This window comes from Mauremys mutica, chromosome 6 (assembly GCF_020497125.1).
Source record: "Mauremys mutica isolate MM-2020 ecotype Southern chromosome 6, ASM2049712v1, whole genome shotgun sequence".
Classification (NCBI taxonomy): Eukaryota; Metazoa; Chordata; order Testudines; family Geoemydidae; genus Mauremys; species Mauremys mutica.
Window position 1 is genome coordinate 117,821,247 of NC_059077.1, and position 20,398 is coordinate 117,841,644.

The following is a 20,398-nucleotide window of genomic DNA, read 5'->3' on the forward strand; positions in this document are numbered from 1 at the left end:
TCCCACAGCTCCCATTGGCCACGATTCCCGGCCAATGGGAGCTGTGGAGCCAGCACTCAGGGTGGGGGCAGCACACTGAGCTTCCCTGATCGCACCTCCCTGCCTAGGGGCTGCAGAGATATGCCAGCTGCTTCTGGGAGCTGTGCGGAGCCAGGGAGATTTCCTAAATCTTACTGCACCGTGGACTGGACTTTTAATGGCCCAGTCAGCGGTGCTGACCAGAGTCGCCAGGGTCCCTTTTCGACCAGGTGTTCTGGTAAAAAACAAACAAACAAAAAAAAACCCTACTACAGAGCCCGAAGCACTAAAGGAAACAGAGCTCTGCAAGTATATGACTAGGGTTGCCAACTTTTTACTCAGACAAAACCAAACACCCTTTTCCTGCCCCGTCCTGCCCCTCCTTTGAAGCCCCGCCCACTGCACCGCCCCACACACCCTCTGTCACTCGCTCTCCCCACACTCACTCGCTCAGGGCTTGGCTACACTGGAGAGTTGCAGCGCTGGTGGTGGGTTTACAGCACTGCAACTTACTCACCGTCCACACTTGCAAGGCACATACAGCGCTGCATCTCCCTGGCTGCAGCGCTGGCTGTACTCCTGCTCTGCCTCGGGTATAACTATTGCAGCGCTGGTGATGCAGTGCTGCTCCTCCAGTGTGGCCACCAAAAGCACTGTAATTGGCCTCCAGAATTTTCCCATAACGCTTTTAAGTAAAGAACTCTCTTTGTTTTGTTATGATGCCTCTCTTTGTTTTGTTGTGAACTCGGGGCTCCTGGAGCTGCTTATCTAAAAAACAAACACAGCTCCTGTTTGCTGTGAATGAGGCAGGCAGGGGGATGAATGTCTACAGCTAGTGTTTGCTTGAGGAGAAAAACAGCATGGTGGAGTGGGGGGCAAGGGAGTCCGTCGGAGCAGCTGCTTATCTGTTCTGCAGGCTATTTGCATTTAAGAGTGAATGAGGGGTTGGGGAAGTGATAGAAATTTGCAAGGCAGGGAGCTGACACAGTGTCGGCTCCAAAAATCCACTCTCTACCCCACGCTCCCTGTCACACTCCACCCCACCCCCCTCTTTTGAAAAGCACGTTGCAGGCACTTGAACGCTGGGATAGCTGCCCATAATGCACCACTCCCAACACCACTGCAAATGCTGCAAATGTGGCCACACTGCAGCGCTGGTAGCTGTCAGTGTGGCCACACTCCAGCGCTTTCCCTACACAGCTGTACGAACACAGCTGTAACTCCCAGCGCTGCACACCTGCAAGTGTAGCCAAGCCCTCAGTTTCACCAGGTTGGCTCAGGGGGTTGGGGTGGGGCCAGGGATGAGGGGTTTGGGGTGCAGGAGGGGACTCCGGGCTGGGGGTGGAGTCAAGGGGTTCGGATTATTGTAGGGGACTCCGGGCAGGGGCATGGGTGTGGGATGGGGCTCTTGACTAGGGGTGTGGGTTCCAGGGTGGGGCCAGAAATAAGGGTTTCAGGGTGAGGGAGGGAGCTCCGGGCTGGAGTGAGGGCTCTGGTATGGGGCCAGGGATGTGGGATTTGGGGACAGGAGGGGCTCTGGCTGGGAGTGCAGATTCTGGGGTGGGGCTGGGATAATCAGTTTGGCATGTAGGAGGGTGCTCCGGGCTGGGGCCAAGGGGTTCGGAGGGCCCTCCCCAAATCACTTTAGATCAGTCTTAGCAACATCTTTTCCAGTTATATTCTGAGTTATCCTCATCTGGAAACTGCTTGGCTCAGATCTAGTGTAAATGCATCAGTCTGTTTGACTTTTATTACCCACAGAAAGATTCTGAACAATATGTAGCCTCCAAACTATTCTTCATCTTTTATACCTTAAGTTCCTCAGGGAAATACACTGGATATAACATTTTAAGTGGCACTCTAGGTTTTCCCTGAACGCCCCCATACCTGCTGTTAAACAAACCTACTGTGCCTACAAGTCTCAAAGTTTGTTGGTACTAACAAAAAAACACTTTGCACACCACAGTTCACTGGCTTTGTAACAGCCCCTTATAGTAAGTAATTAATCCTTCCAATAGCCATTCAGACCAAACTGTCCACAGGGAAAGTTTTTTCTTACCAGAATACAGAGCATCATTTAAACCAAAAATAGATGTCATGTACTGAGTTAGTTTCCTTTGGCTCAGCAGTGCTAGCATGCTCAGTAGATCAGCAGCTTTAGCAGGTCATTAAGCCAGGGCACAGGCCTTTGAGAGCGTTACTGGCTTGGCACCTCGAGCTGAGTGTATGCAAAGGCCTCTGTGAGGCTACTGAAGCAACTGCTATTCGCTAGGAGACCGCCAAAGCACAGGCTTTTGTGAAAGTCCTGGCTCAGCATTGCTACCGTGCTGGGCTAATACAAAAGGGCAGATTACTGTGGAATTACAAGCTCATTACCAATGGTCAAAGTAGATCAAAGCGGAAACGTAGCCCACCAATGTTGTTGGTTGTATGAAAAAGGAAAAAAAAAGTGTTCTCCAGAAACGTAATGGTAGCAATGAAAACGAATGCCTATTTCTTGATATAAGAGGACATGTGTTTTATGGAAAGAAACCCACAGTCCTAGAAACGTAGACTATTTTTCCTTACATGCACTGGAGATAGCTTGAGCTGGTTCTCTCTCTGATCAGAAAGTGAACTCAAATTTTTATTGACAAATCTATACAGAGTTCTGGTAGCAGTGTTGGTCTCGGGATATTGGAGAGACAAGGTGGGTGAGGCAATAACTTTTATTGGATCAGCTTCTGTTGGACCTGCGGAAGAGCTCTGTGTAGCTTGAAAGCGCGTCTCTCTCACCAACAGAAAGTGGCCCAATATAAGATATTACCTCACCCACCTTGCCAAACCCATATGGAGACATATTGTATTTTCACCTCAGATTAAGCTCTCCATGTGAATCCCACCGTGCATGTATGCTGTTAAGTATTTAACAAGGCCCTCTCGAATAATGACTGTGTAAACTTCCCTTTCACGACTGAGCTCCAGTTCAGGTAAATGAATGAAATCTATTATAGTGAAACTTCAGCACTTTAAAACTGGAACAGCTAAATTATTTTCTCCCTAAGTTCACACCTCCTTTTGGATAGCCTATTGTCTATGACTCGTCCATTCTTTATTGGCAAAAAGATTTGCCTCTCTTTATGACAAAAGCACAACACTCACTGCTTAGGTATAATGAAAGCTGGTCCAAATTTTGCCGGCCGAACAGTTTTATGACAGAAAATGCTGTTTTGCCAAAACTAAAGCTTCCCATAGGAACCTACTAACTGACAAAATTATATTTCAGGGGAAAAAAAGGCATTTTGGTAAGGTCAAAACATTCCTTTTTGACTTTTTCCACAATGGAAGAGTCTTCTTTTCAAAATGACATTTTTTTTCAAATGAAAACAACATTAAAAATGTTTGGATTTACCCAAAACAATGGATTTTGTTTTGTAATTTTGTTGGGAGAAATTTATTAATTTTGTTTTCAATCTGATTTGGAGTGCAACAAGTTTTGAAGTTGCAGAATTTCCCATGAAATGGAAATTTCAGTTCCCACACAGCTCTACTAGTTATATCTAACAACGTAAGGTGGCTAATGTAAGATGGTAAGTTATTAACTGCACAGTCACCCCTTAACATTAACATGTTGCTAAGATGGCTGGCGAATGGACTGATACGACAAGCACCAGGCATCTTTCCACCATCCAGTGAGGAAAGTCTAGTGTGCTTAGTATCAAAAGGGGATAACATTCAGTTTTTTATGTACTGCACCTTTAAATGTTGAGGCATTGCCTGCCTGCTTCCATTTTGTGTTTCAGTTCAGATGCAGAATGTTACTGAGTGAGTCATATTCACTCCCATGGTGACTACCTACCTGTGTCAAATTCTGCCATCCTCACTCATTGACTTCAGCGAGAGGAAGATACTGAAGGAGGGTGGAAGAATCTTGTCCTTTTCATTTGCAGTAAAGGAAAATAAACACTACACATTTTCCAAAAATCTCAACATTGTTCTTGTTATTAGTGAAGGGGGAACCTCAGAAGAGCCAAAGTTTGGTTCAGTGTGTGTAAACCACAAAATAAAATATTGAATTTAAATCATCCAGATAAATTTCAAGCTCTCAATTCTGCAAAATTCAGGTACAAGTTTCACGAGATTTCTACTTTTGCACTCCCCCCTTCTCCCCACCTTTTCCAAAGCGGCTGGAACTGACAGGAGAGCAGAATCATCTTTTGGAATGTGCTGAGGCAGAAGGAAGTGAAAAACAAACCAAAAGCTACCTTTAAAAATCTTTGATTTTGAGCGTCTTGGAGTTTATCACATGAAATCTGACATAAGGGGAAGCGCTCTAAGAGGCTGAGCTCAGACTTTCCTCATCTATGAATAGGGCTCAGCTTTTGTGCCTCAGATTTTAAATCAGCTTCAGTGTCAAAACAGAGGGGTCTATAAAGCCTAACACATATTCATGCACATAAACACCATCTTAACTGTGTATAAAAGAGAGGTGTCTTCTTTTAAAAGTTTCTGTTTATTCCCACATAAAAGTCTTTGCTAAATTGAGAGTCCTAGACTGCCCATCCCACGGATTCTCATCAGCTCCTGAGCTAACCTGCCCTTCACAGAGGCTACAGGTGGCAATGACAGTCCTCCGGGACCTATACCAGTGACAACTGAGTCCTTCTCCCCAACTCTGTCCCCCTTTCTTGCTTTTATCTCCCCCTCCCCCCACTCCATCTTCCACTTGCTTATACTCCAATCTCTTTCACTCAGTCTGACCAAAGTGTTTCTGAAGTGGCTATGGCACTCTCTGAAGGGCCATTTGTTCAGTCACAAAATTAATTTTTGTCCAAGGTCCTATCATGGGTCCACTCACCACTAGAGGCGCCTCCTGTGGATTAGCTCTTTCCAGGTGTTGTGCCCTCCTCTGGCAGTTTCTCCACCTGTCGCTTTCTCTCACTTTGTGGCCTCTCTTGCTCCAGGAGCTGCAGCTTCTTCTTTGTGACTTGGCCTTCTGGCCAGGTCACTATGGTCCCCCCTTCCGGGGTCGTGCAGAGAGTGACTGCAGACTACTACTCTGCAGCCATTTTCTGCTCTCACACAGCTGAGCCTCACAGCTCTTTACACAGCTGAGCCTCATCTAATCAATCTCTGCTCGCTTGCTTCTCCCCCAGGTTCAGCCTGGGCAGTTAATTGGCTCACCTAGTGACCTTCACCCCTTCAGGCCTTGTAGGGGGTGGATACCTCATCACAGCTCCCCAAACTAAATTTCCCACAAACATTCACTCACAGCAACATTTGGAGCAAAAAGAGCCATTTTCACACGCCTTCTCAACTGAAATGCCAGTTAGAATTTGCAGATAGATCACCAAAATGTGTTCCCCTCATTAGCCCAGGTGTAGTTGGAGGTCTGCCTTAGATCTATGGAAAGTGTGCTTGTGTTGGTAAGTCGATATGAAGTTTCCATTGCCACTTACTGTATTTCTCATCTCTATCCATCAAAGTCTTTGTTTTCTAGAGCTGCCCACTTGGCACCTTTCACAAGCATGGTAATTCATGTGCAACGGGTTGCCTTTTTCATACATTCCAGGGCATGGATCTCAAAAGCAGTTCCAGTATAGGGGAGCCAGTATTGCTTAGTGGACAGAGTACTGAATAGGGACTCAGGAGACACTTTCACCTCACCAAGCCCCCGACTCCTGTTCCGTAAAGTGAGGATTAGGATACTGGCCTCCTTTGTAACATGTTTTGAGATCTACCACTGGAAAGTGCCATTGTAGAGCTAGCTATTATTACAGTTTAATTCAGTAGTTACAAGGGCTGAATGCAATTTTTCATTAAGATCTTTATTTAATATCTGAGGGCCATAACTTCAGCCTTGATCTTGAACAGAGGTCCCGCTGATGTCAATGAAAAATACATCATAGACCAAGGACAGCATTCTACCCTTTGAGGGGTTCACAGCTTACATTAAATGGAATATCCAGTAGTTCATGCTAGATGAGTCATTTGACCGACACTCATTTTCCTACAAACTTATAGCACTGGGCATTATGACTCAGAAAAGAGTAATGTTTCGTGCCTAAAAGTCCTATCCGCACAATTGCCTTTCAGTAAAGTAAATGAAATTATATATTTAGTTGAAGTGATGAGACGCTGGGTTCTGTTCCTGACTCTGCCATTGACCTGCTCTGGGACCTTGAGCCTAATTTGCCCTGGAGAGGCCTCTCAATTTCTCTTTCCTGTAATAGGAGCATAGCTTCTCATTGTTTGTTGTTAATTGTATTAGGGCATGGTACTACAATCAGATCAGTTTATTGCCAGGGCAGTACAAAGCAAACTGTGATGTATGTTTCAAACACTTGCAAAATTGATTCTCTTTCATCCATCAGTACCTAACCTACTTTTGTTTCTTTAATTGCTACCCAGTAAATTTAAGAACTTGCATAAAAATGGATTTTAAACTAGAATAAGGGACAAACACACACCTCTTTTGGCGCTTCTGTGTAACCCGAGAGGCAAAATTGAAAAGAAAAAAAATGAAGTGTGATAACACACTGATTGTAATGTACTAACATACTACTGTTGGTTTATTGTCCAATGCCTGTACAGCCAGATATGAAAGGAAGGTCCTGCCTTGAAGAAGTTGCAACTTGATCCAAAGTAGAGGTAGAAGGACTGTCTAGAAGTTTGGTGCTAGCCTGCAGTTTGGGAGACCTGGGGTTAATCCCATGCTCCACCATTGACTTCTGGTAGGACCTTGGGGAAGTCACTGAAACAGATTTTTCAAAGTATCCAATGGGAGTTAGGTTCCTAAATACCTTTAAAAATCTGGCCTTTAGACTACACTATCTTAGGTGCTTACCACTGTGGTGGGGGCCATGTATTTGAACACCTCACACTGATGTATTTATCCTCCCACAACACCGATGTGAAGTGGTTGGGGGTGGGTTGCTTTGTTCCCTATTTTACAGATGGGGAAAACCACAGAAACTAAAGGGACACATTTTTAAAGGTATTCAGGTGCCTACCTCCCATCTGATACTTTTCAAAATTTGTACTAGTTTGTATGTGCCTCAGTTTCCCCATCTGTAAAATAGGGAACAAAGCAACCCCCTGAAGTCGGTGTTGTGGGAGGATAAATACATCAGTGTGAGGTGCTCAAATACATGGCCCACATCACTCTAGCAAATGCCTGAGAGAGATAGAAGAGACCATGTACAAACACAGGTAGGGGGATGAGATACTCTGTTTTTGACTGTATCTAAACTAGATCAGGTTTGAAAAAAAATGGGTTTAAATTTTCATGAAAATATTGTCCCTTCATGCCAGAAAATGGAATGAAAAAAGTTTCACTGCAATTTTGAATGTCAAAAAAGTTGGATCAATTCTAGACTAAACAGTGAAGTTTGTCACTTGCTAATTCCATCATTTCTGGAATATTTGTTTTCAAAGAGATTCTCAGTTTACTCATTAGTTAGCACTTAAAGGGCAAGGACTAGTATGTATAGGCATTTGATACATTAACCGTGCCAGTTAATTGCCTGAAGTGGTGCGAGACGGGGACCGCACATGCGTGACCCAACCAGGCACTGCTACTATAGATCTCTGATTACTAGTGCAGGGGTACATGGTGTAAAAGTAAAGAAAAAAATTAAGAGAAATTTAAAGGAAATTTTAATGCAAACAGTTGTTTTTTGTAAGCAAAAGTCAGGCTAGCTATAGCCCTAATAACACAAAATTTGTAAAAGCAAAAATTGTGTAAGGCAAGTAAAAAAAACTGTAAAAAGTGTTGCAACCTTGTGTTAAATAAGTATAAAATGTAAACTATAGTCTAAATAAAGGTAAAAAAATAAAATATTAAAACAACATGTATAAACAAAATGCAGCTGTTGCTCATTATTGTATGTAACAAAGGTATAAATGCTTGCTGTAATTGTTTACCTGGAGAGAGACCTGTTTAGCTCTCTCCCTCCAAGCAATTGCTAAAGATAATAAAGTATCTGACTTGCTGCACCCAACCTGAAAGTAAAAACTCTGTTTTTCTCCAGCAATGGACACCTAAAGTGGAGCACCCACAAGGACATCACTCAAAGAAGAACTTTCACTTACACTCTTCATTTTGTTCAGTTGTGATGACTATACGGTGCAATGACTTGGTCTCGGAGCACATTCCCTTTTCTGTTGCTATACACTAGTTTTCTCCACCCCCCAGTGTGCTTTGAGGCAGCACAGAAAAGCTGTAGTTTTCTTGGAAGTTACACAAAAGTCCCCCAGGACCTGAAACAGTTTTCCTCCCATGCCCGGCATGAACATTGGGGACACAAAACCATGTATAATATGCTTTTACTTGCTTAACAGATGTTAACAGTGTTTTCTTTTTAATGTTCTGCAGTGGGGTAAAAACATCCTTTAGGAATCATATAGTAGTTCTAGAAAGCTGTGATCGGAGAATTGAGAATAGCCTGGTAGTAGTGGAGAAGAAGAAGAAGAAAAAGTTTCAGCTCCCATACGACCAATTGTTCTGCTTATGAAAAGGTGTTAGTGTTATTGAACATTTTAAAACTTAGGAAATATTAAGCAACCTCAATCAGTGGCAGTTTTAAAAATCAAGATATGATCTAGTTCAACCTGGAATTAATTCAAGTAAATCCAATGTCTTGTGTTATACAGTAGGTCAGACTACACGGTCACAATGTTCCCTTCTGGTTTTATCATCTATGAGTCTATGGACCTGGAATAACTATCTTCAATTTTTTTCCCCCTGCATGAGTGAATTTTTCTTCACCAGATAAACGATCTTGAAGATACACATGCATTTCTCTGGAGCAGTGTAACAAGCACTTCCTTTGCTTTCTTTTTTGCAAAAAAAATAATAAGATCAATTATAATATCGCTACTTTGAAAGAGACAAAGTTCTTGTTTGCACCATTGGCTTTATTCTGAATAAACTAGTCCATTGTGTAATGGCCTTGTAGTTGTATATTTGTCTATATATGATACTTCAGAAACGCATAAAAGAAAATCTTTGCCCTCACCTATTTGAGAAAGAAATGTATATAATAAAGTGGAAATATTATTTGCCCCCAGACCACTTATTTCCAAGGTGATTCTGCAGTCACCAAGTAACGTAGGCGTAATTCGCACTGATGCACTAAAGGCTCATCATGAACTCAAGTGATAGGGAATGCCTCAAAAACAATTACACCCTAGGCTCTGTCAGATACAGCGTCCCTGTCAATCACTGCTATCATAATTGGTAAGAGACAATAGCTGAAATGTAATTCTATGAACACTTTAAATGGCACAGAATAGACATGGAAGCAGGCTATGTGGCAACAGTGATAATTCTCAAAGGAAGATCCTTAGTACGGCATGAGGAACAGATTGAAACTAAAATAAATAAAAAAGAGCATTGCAGGAATCCTCCCCTTTTCCCCAGAAGAAAAATTCAAAATGAAACCAATCACTTATAAAAATGTTTTGAATTCAACATTTTTATTTTGGTTTTCCTCTTCCCCTCCCTCCCCTCCACCTTTTCTAGGGGGAAAGCAGGGAAGGAGGAGTTAAAAAAAAAAAGGCAGCAGGACTAATTTCTTTTCTTCAAAATTAGTCCCGATTTTAAGTTTTTTGGTTAAAAAGTCATTTTACCCAAACACATTTTCCATAAGTTTGGTGTTTTATTTTCGGTGAAAAACCACATTGACGTTAAAAAAAAAATACACCTGCATGCACTCTTCATAGTACAGCTCCTATGGGACATATGCCAAGTAGATATTTCAACAATGTGATAGACATATAGAACTTGACTCTCACACTAAGTATCTCTTTGGTAAATAGATGCAAATAAAATGTTAGTATGAAAGAGTATTAGGCCCATAGGACATATCCAGACAATTCACTTGCATATCCAAAAACTGAGCCATTAAAAAAAAAAAACAGTTTTGCTGATAATTTTGGCCATTTTAAAACAAAACATAGATAACAAGTAAAGTTATGCAGAAACATAAAACCAGTCTGAAATTGTGTTGCACTTTACATAACTGTCTAATCAAACTGCCTGTTTTAAACTCATTGCTAATGGTGTAATCAGTAACAGAATGATTGGAAAAGAGCTCCAGGACTCATACTGTTCCTTGTAATACAATTTCTTTCAACACACCATAAGCTCTGAAAATAAGCCCCCAAGTTTCCTCACTCTTGGAAACACCCAAATATAGTTCAACAAAGACCTCAAACAACAGATGCTACATGTCATTTCCAGTAGGCAATCACTACCGAAATTTCTCTGAAACAGCCATGTTACAAGTTCATATCTTGATGAAATTATGAACCTTTTTAGTCTCCTGTATAGATGCAGCCAAACATCACAAGATGAGCTGGCCCTACGATTTGATATCCATCGAACAATCATATTTGACAGCAGATTATCTGAGGTCTACGAAACATGCATTACTAATTTCAAATCACCTTAAATTTCAACCAGAAGTTTACTGAAAGTCCATGTCCAAAAAAATTATTATTTTGCCTCTGCTTAAAGAAGACCAAAATGTAATTATATAATGAAAAATACTTTTTGGAAAACAAGTCTCACATCCAGTGGCAGCTAGAAAATGATATCAATGTATTAATGTTTTCTTCAGAGCAACAGATAAAGAGATTCCTGCCATTATTATTAGCAGCAGTAAGGTACAACCCCAGGCATACTGTGTTGGCAAAGACAGTTACTATAGCACAATCCCCTATTTAGAGAGCTTGCAATATATACACACTTAAAATAAAATATTAATTCCTATTAGAGTAGAACAAAATTAAATCAAATAATTTGATGGTAATACACCATGTCTCTAAGAAACAAGACTCAAAAATTGTCACAACTACCAGACCCTAAATACCTTTGAACAACATTTTTAAAAGTCATATAAATTGCTTTTAAAATCAATTGCTTTCATTCTCCTCCACCAAAAACGCCTGCAACTTTAACAGAGATAAGTATAATTAAACAGTAACAAGTTATTGCCAAAATTTTGGATCAGTTTGATTTATATTGAAGATGCTTAGGACAAGATTCTGAAATCTTTACTCACACTGGCGAATAACCCCAATGGATTTACATGAGGGCACACAGAGAATCAGTGGTAAAGCTGAGAAGAGAACCCAGATATCTTGATTTCTGAGAATTTTCTCTCAGCACTGGACAATACTTGCTGCACAGGAGTATGAACCCACTAATGTGGGCAGATGTATTATCACCAGATAAGACTATAATTATTACTGCTGAATCCACTTTCTTATGTTTTAGCCATGGCACAAATCTGCCAACAATACCAAATTTGGGGCAACAGTCCACAGCCTTAACTTCAATGAGACGACTTGGGTGAATAAGGGAGAGGAAAGCAGCAATATAGTCAGGGGACTTGGAGCTAGGGTTAGGGTTCCTATGGGTAGGGTTCCTGTGGGTAGGGCACTTGGAGCTAGGGTTAGGGTTCCTATGGGTAGGGCACGGGTTCCTATGGGTAGGGCACCCCGTCCTAGGGTTAGGGTTCCTAAGGGCAGGGCACTTGGAGCTAGGGGTAGGGTTTCTATGAGTAGGGGACATGGAGCTAGGGTTAGAGTTCCTATGGGTAGGTCTTCCCGCCCTAAGGTTAGTGTACCTAAGGGTAGGGCAGTTGGAGCTAGGATTAGGGTTCCTATGGGAAGGGCTTCCTACCCTAGGGTTAGGGTTCCTAAGGGTAAGGCACTTGGAGCTAGGGTTAGGGTCCCTATGGGTAGGACTTCCCGCCCTAGGGTTAGGGTTTGTAAGAGTAGGGCACTTGGACCTAGGGTTAGGGTTCCTATGGGTATGGTACCCTGCCCTAGGGTTAGGGTTCCTATGGATAGGGCTTCCTGGCCTAGGGTTAGGGTTCCTATGGATAGGGCACTTGGAGCTACGGTTCGGGCTCCTATGGGTAGGGCTTCCCGCCCTAGGGTTAGGGTTCCTAAGGGTAAGGTACTTGGAGCTAGAGTTAGGGTTCCTATAGATAGGAACCCTTACCGTATGGCGGGGCTCCCTAAGGGTAGGGCACTTGGAGTTAGGGTTAGGGTTCCTATGGATAGGGGCCCCGGCCTAGGGTTAGGGTTCCTATGGGTAGGGCTTCCCACCGTATGGTTACGGTTCTTAAGGGTAGGGCACTTGGAGCTTGGGTTAGGGTTAGTATGGGTAGGTCTTCCCGCTCTAGGGTTTGGGTTCCTAAGGGTTGGGCACTTGGAGCTAAGGTTAGGATTCCTATGGGTATGGGCCCATGCCTAGGGTTAGGTTTCCTATGGGTAGGGCGCACCACCCTAGGGTAAGGGTCATAAGGATATGGTGCCCCACCCAAGGGTTAGAGTTCCTATGGGTAGTAGATATAGATATGTGGCTATGCAGTTATTTTCTAGGCACAATTTTTCATCCCAACAGGTCTCCTCAAAAAGATCTTTCACGTGACGTAAGAAACTCTCAAACGAATGAGTGCAGGGCTGTTACAGCAGTATCTCAGTATTGTGCGGGAGATTTAAAGCTAAATTAAGTTTTGGAGTTAAAGAGCACTCTTAGAAAATCATATCAAAATAGCTACAAACAGATTTTTTTTTTCCACTCACCAGGTTCCAGGTTTGCAGCTAGCAGCATCAGTGTAAACAGCTTCCTCCAATTTACCACCTTTTTAATGGAGGCTTTTTTATTGTTGTTGTTGTTGCATGCTCAGTATAAGGGAATACAGAGACAAATAACTCATCTCTTTAAACCCCTCACACTTTATTTATTTATTTTTACAGACAAAGCTGAGCAGCTTAGTACTGCCATACATCTTTATCTCCTCTCACACTGCACTGTTTGTTCTTTCTAGGTTGGGTCCTGTGTTCACTGAAGTTAACAGGTGTTGTGCTGATAGGCAAGATTACCCAGCTTGTGTAAATCAATTAATTGACATTCATGGAACTATGTTTATTTGCAGCAGCTGAGAATCTGTCCCACTGACTTCAGTGGACACAGAACAAGCTGATCTGCACTTTAACTTCTTCATTTTGGGCCAGGTTCTGTTCTTAGCTGTACCTATGTAAATAAATTAAGACTACCTTCCGAGAAGTCAATGGAGCACAGCTTCCAAAGTAGATTCCATTTCAAGAGACTGTAGGTCTCCCAAACAGCTGAACTTGAATTAATATGCAAACTAGATACTATTAACTTGGGCTTGAATAGAGACTGGGAGTGGCTGGGTCATTACACAAATTGAATCTATTTCCCCATGTTAAGTATCCTCACACCTCTTGTCAACTGTCTGAAATGGGCCATCTTGATTATCACTACAAAAGTTTTTTTCTCCTGCTGATAACTGCTCATCTTAATTAATTAGCCTCTTAGAGTTGGTAGGGCAACTCCCACCTTTTCATGTTCTCTGTATGTATATATCTTCTTACTATATGTTCCATTCTATGCATCCGATGAAGTGGGCTCTAGCCCATGAAAGCTTATGTTCAAATAAATTTGTTAGTCTTTAAGGTGCCACAAGTACGCCTGTTCTTTTTGCGGATACAGACTAACACGGCTGCTACTCTGAGACAAAGACAAGATGTTAACCAGGTTACATATTCAAAAGTTAACTAAATATTATTCATCTTTTTAAAAAACGAGCTTTGTAGTTCCCCAGAATGCTAACACTGACTTGGTAAAGACCTGTTCGGCAGAAACTGAGCTAAGACTACAATCCATAGGTCATAAAAGTTAGCAATATATTTGATCACCATCAATATGGGCTGAAATTGAACCAGTGACTTTAATGAAAGGCTCCATATTCCATTACTAACACTGTCAGGCATCCAGTCTCCCAAACAAGATTTAAAAAAAGTTGTCATGTCACAAAGGCTAATTTTGAAAACTGAAGAATTTAGTGAATCTGAGGTTAAGCTCTAAATGCAAAAACAGTGCTCAATATTCGAAGCTTAAGCCTTCGTAATGTCCTTTACCTCAATTATTTTTATTACATCTATTTTTATGTAGAAAAAGTTTTTACAGAAAGCCTTTATGACTCACTTTTTTGTGCCTGTCCTTTAGCTGTCATGAAGTGTCACATCAATGCAACACCTGTTTTCTATTCCCTAGCGCAGCAGTTATACCACAGAAAAATGTTCTGATGATAGATGCCAAAAACTTTCTAAGAGTCACACTTCTGCTAAATTCTGTAGATAAAACTGCAGTAAATTGAAGCACTTGGGGCCTTTGTTGGCACCCCGAGGCCTTGTCTACATTACCAGTTAAGTTGACATAAGTTATGTCACTCAGGGCTATAAAAAACACCCCCCCCAGTGACATAATTTACGTCGACTTAACGTGGTGTCTACACTGTGCTATGTTAGCAGGAGACACTCTCCTCAGACTAGAATAGTACTCTAATGATAGGGCTACCTGCACTCCCACATCACTCTAATTTTATGTTGCTGCATTACTACTTTCAGTGAAGTTACACAGGTATAAAGCTGGACTATCATAGGTGTGAATCAGGCCCATGTGCACTTCAAGAACTGTTCATGGAGGATAAGCTTCTTTTTAACACTGTCTAATGGATATTATTTGGTCACATTATCTAATATAGTTTGTTTCAATCCAACTGTTAGTAAATCTTATTCATAACTACAGCACATATGTAGCATTTCCATTCTGCAGGAAATTCTACTCTTGCGAAATTTGTTTTCATTCTGAATTGGAATGAAAAGCTGAAATCTTAGAATGTCATGGAATGACATTTCTGAAAAAAAATTGATTCAGGACCATTGAATTGTTGTTGGTTTTTTTAAAATGTTGAAATGTGTTCTTTCAGTAAGGTTAAACATTCCTTTCAAGTTTATCATATTGAGCAATTTCATTTTAATTTGTTCAATATATTAAATTATGTAAAATATTAAATGTATTAAAATATTTTAATACAACAAAAGTTGAAATGAAATTAATCAAAATGATAGTTGAAATGAAACATTTCAGTATTATCAGAGTTAAATGTTTTGATATTATCAAAAAAAACCAATACAGTTGAAACAATTCTTTGCAAACTTTTCCCCATCAAATATTTAGCTGAAATCTACATGTTCCCGTGAAACCTTTTGATTTCAACAAAATGTGGAAAAATCTTCTGTCAAAATGTTTTTCCAACAAGCACTATTCCTAACCTGTATTTGTCAACCATGAATTAACATTGAGAACCATTTGTGTTTGAACAACCTCCTACCATTATCTGTGTATTTATTTTGTTCCAATTCCAGAAATGGAAACTAAATATTATAAAATTTGTTTGATCTGACTTAAGGCTATTTTTGCTGTTGATAGGGTTCCCTATATTGTTTTGGTCCATGCCACTAATATTGGGGGAATATGTCCTTTTTTCAAAACATATCATACATAGGTGCCAGTAGTAATTGTGCTCTCATGTGGCCCCGTCACCATATTGTCTCAGACCCTGATTTATTAAAATAAATGGAAAGCTTCATATTGATTTCAGTGGGCTTTGGATTTGACCCTTATGCCTTGATCATTAAATATATTACATATCTTACTCCCATTGAAATCAATGGCAGGTAGGCACGTAAATACCTTGAGGATCTGGGAGTCATGTCTTCTCTCATGCAATAGATTTGTATTTGTGTCCCATGTGTTTAAGACATGGCATGTACATGAAAAAGTTATTTTTAAAGAAAAACAAAACCTGTGCCTGAGTACACAATTCTGATTTTTTTTTTCATTTGGAGATACCAGTCCTGTCATTTTCTCAACTCTCCACTGAACAGTTGGCAGTGCAATATTTGCATTTCTCCCCCTTATTTCTTTTCTACACTCATATTCATTTGCTAGAGTTTTGTAGTCCAGGCAGGATGTGTTAAATTGCTTTATACTTTCAGAATCTGCTTCTTTCCTCTGAGCAATAAATGCCAGATTTCTGTGTGTGCTTAGTCAATATGGCTTGCTTCACTAAAATGCATGGCATGAGATGCATTAATTAGAATATTTCCATTTTCACCTTTTGGGCAAATGAATATATGAATTAATATGCTAAATATTCCGGATGCAGTCTGTTAACAAAATAATAATTCTTCCCACACCGGTGACTAATAAATAACAAGGTAAGCAATGTTCATTTAAAGGATCTCACTGCAATAACTTTATATTAATTAGCAAAAGAAAGTCTCTCTCCTCTTTAAAAGAAACAAAGAGGTCTGCAATCCTGGTTAATATTTTTTAGTGTTATGGATTTTAACTTGGCACCCCGATTATTATCCACAGCAATAAATAAAGAATGGAGCATTTAGATGTTCTGCTTTTTTACATTGTTTAAACTGTGGCTTTATGTGTGCTGCTAGTTATGGGCTACATTGTGCCACTTAGGCACAGCACAGAAATAATAAATAGTGTGGAAGGCAGCACTGGAGGTATCCTGCATCTCAGGGTGTCTTCACTGAAGAGTTAGCCCAAGTGATTGGCACCCAGGTCTGAGCATCTGGGTTAGCCTAGCACACATATGAGCAGCTTCACTGCCTGCCTCACTGTGGCCTCACTGGTTCTGGACTTGCACAGACTTGTGTGTGTGTCTGGGGGCACATCCCATGGCTCTTTTTCTTGAGACGCTCTGTGATTGTTTCTCAGAGTATGTCTACACTACCTGCAGGATTGGCGGGCAGCGATTGATCCAGCGGGGATTGATTTATCACGTCTATTTATTATTTATTATTATTAATAATTAAAGGCTTTAAAAAAAAGTGAATACCTAAAATTTGGCTCTCGCGTATCTCCTTTGCACTTAAGAAAGTGGCTTGATTTTCAAAAGTTGTGATCACTCACCACTCCCCGTGAGAGACAACAGCTCGGAGAGACAACCTCTCTGTTTCCCTGAGGTATATTTTGTATTACGCACAACAGTCATTAACAGCAGATTATTAAGGTTGCAAAGTCAAGCATTCAGAAAGGGAGGAAGTGTCAGAATTAAGTGGGTCAGTCTCATTCAGTGCACAGGATGGATGGTAGTCACTTAACAAGCTCCTATTCAACATTTTTTTCTCCCCGTGCCTTATTGACTGCACATTATTGAAATCCTGCTCTGAAGACAGAGTTATTAATTTCCTCATGGGCTTTTCTATGGCAGTCGTCACTATAGTATCTGTGGGCTTTACAATCATTATTTTATCTTCACATCACCTTGTGAGATGACTGGGTTTTATTATCCCCATTTTACAGGTGGGAAACTGAGGTAAGGAGCGATTAATGTGGAAAGTCACCACTAATTTTGAGTGCCCATTTTGAAAGACCTAGGACCTGATTTTACAGTTATCATCATGGCTAATCCCAAAGGGATGTAGCTTCCTTGCAGACTGAGTGCCACCTGGATTGCGGTCTAACTCTGCTGTCTTTAAGGTGGTCTGGCTGGATATTTTTGTGCCACCGAAGCTTTTGGCCACATGATTGTCAGCTATGTAGTCCCATTGCTTAGTGAAGATACTCCATAATTCATTGGTCTTCCATCCTAATAACATTATCTAGCACCTAATATGTTGAAAGCTCAGAGTCTATTGACTTCAGTTACAGCCGTGAATGCTGAGCATATCCACAAATCAGACCCCAGCTTCTCATATGGGGACATAGAAAATGAACACACTATTTGTGACGACCCATGAAAAGTTTGATTTAAGTAACCTGACCAGCATCACCTACGAACTCTGTGGCAGAGGCAGTGATAGACTCCAGTTCACCAGGGCAGAATTCAAGTCCTTGACCCATAAGACTGCCCTTTCTCTTTCTACAACCCCCCACCACCACCACCACACACACACTTTTTAACAAAGGAAACATAAGCACAGATTTATAACCTGGTCACATTTGAGTACACTTTCAAAGGGATTGTCACAAGCCGATCAGGCAGTTCTACTGCAACCCAGATGAGCTAATTAATCTGCCTGGAGGCTGACTAACTAGTCTTCAGATGAAGGAGCGAACTCCTGAGAGGGATGGCAAATGGCTACTCCCTACCAAATTTCAAATCTTTATTCCAAAGCACTACAAAAGAGCTAGGTATGTTAGTTATAATGGATGTGATGATACTTACCTGTCTCAAAGGGTTCTTAATTAGTGACCTTTGGCTAGAGATTTCTTTTTATTAGGTAGACCATTTCTCTTCTCATTATTGTAATATTCAGTGGATTGGTTGAGCTACTATGTGTTGTGATAATTTTTTCTGATTTTTAAAAAATTTACAGAATTTATTCATTAAGATCAACTAAATAATGGTAGCCAGGCACCAAATCCCTTCTTCTGGGTAACGGGAATTTGGCAAGTTTCTTGACAGATCTATCTGTAATATTCAACACAGATGTAGTTGGAAGAGTCTTTCCCAGGAGGGCAAGAAATGCTAAGAGCACTATCACTAGTGCTTTCTCTCTGCATCATTTGGAGAAGGAAGCACTTTTTCACCAACAGAAAAACAGTTAAGCAGTTCTGTTGTGTTTACAAAATCAGGGTATTAAAGAATTTTCAACAGGAAGGGAAACGCCAGTTGAGCAGCTGCTCTTAAGGCAATTATACTTTTTTATATAGATTTTTTTTTACCTGGAAAACCGGTATTCAGTATAGGGGGATCCAGACCTCATTCTTTAATGGTGAACCCCTTAATCACATTGGGCATTTACATGTATGACTAGAACTACTGACCGGGGGGGCTTACCAGATAGTGATAGTCACCTGTGTACAGAGGGCCAGCACAAGTTCTGTGTACCACTTAAACCCTATTTTGGAGATGGCTTCTTTTGTACTTACTGGCCAATCCCACCTCCTCATAGGGACGTAGTACTGCTGCCATTTAAACATGGCATAATCTAGTCACCGTGAATGTTCTTCAGAGCAGGGAGGGGCAGTGGTTTGAGCACAGGACTGGGAATCAGGGCCACCTTTCTTCTAATCCCATTTCTAACAGACACACTCAATGGCCTTGAGATAGTCACTTAACCTCTCTGATGATAGAAACGCTTACCTTCCTCACGAAGGCGCTGTGAGGCTGAATTAGATAATGCTTTGAAGGTACCTTTTAAGATAAAAATGCTGCTCCACCGAGAATTATTAGTAGATCCCTTATTTCTTTTTATAAATGAGTGAGCATTAAAATAGTCTCTTATGCCATCTTGTGCCAGCAATGCCCCTCTGCCATGTACATTGGTCAAACCAGACAGCCTCTATGCAAAAGAATAAATGGACACAAATCTGACATCAAGAATTATAACATTCAAAAACCAGTAGAAGAACACTTCAATCTCCCTGGACACTCAATAACAGACTTAAAAGTGGCAATTCTTCAACAAAAATTTTCAAAAACAGACTCCAAAGAGAAACTGCAGAACTGGAATTAATTAGGCCTGAATAAAGACTGGAGTGACTGGGTCATTACAAAAACTAATTTCCCCTCTGCTGATACTCACACTTTCTTGTTAACTGTTTGAAATGGGCCACCTTGACTACATTGAACTCATTAGCATTACAAAAATGATTTTCACCCCTTCTTGTCAACCCTTGAGACTAGCTGACTTCCACCTGAATTGAATTGGCTTGTTAGCACTGACCCCGCACTTAGTAAGGCAACTCCCATCTTTTCATACACTGTATATTTATACTTCTCTACTGTATTTTCCACTCCATGCATCTGATGAAGTGGGTTTTAGCCCACGAAAGCTTATGCCCAAATAGATTTGTTAGTCCCTAAGGTTCCACAAGGACTCCTCGTTGTTCTTAAATTAGAACTAACTAGGTTGGGATTTTGCAAACTCTCTGGTGAACACTGCATTAAGTAACATAGGACGACATCATCAGGCCTGTTGTATGGGCAGAGGGAGTGTAAATGCATCATTGCCTTGCTCCCATGTCATGTATGTTGGCTCCACACCAGCCTGACACACACTAAGGATGATTAGATCCAGTGCTAGTGGAGATAGAAGAGGCTTCATAACTGTGCCATGGGAGCAAGGTGCAGTAACCCCCAATGAGCAGCCATTGGTTAGATGGGTGTTGCGGTTTTCCTCCCCGCCCCCGCCCCCCATTATACGCAGCTCCCTGCAAGCACTATTTTGCAGCTGTTAATGCGAGAGTAGTGAAAAAGCACTGGAAGGAAGTGCAAGAGGGGGAGGTTGGCAGAGCTCAAAGGAAGTAAGAGCTCTTCCTGGAGAAAGGGCTAAGGCATAGAGAAAGCTGCAGGGAGCTGTTGCACAGGAGTGTGATGGTGGTTTGGTGAAGGTTATATATATATAAAACTCAGAGGTGCTAACAAACAGAGGGTATCCAAGGCAGTTTGGGGGGATCTCAGAACAAGAATGGAGTTTGCCCTGATAGATTTGTCTATAATCCTAAAGCTGCTTGAACTTCAAATGTGCAGGCTATCCT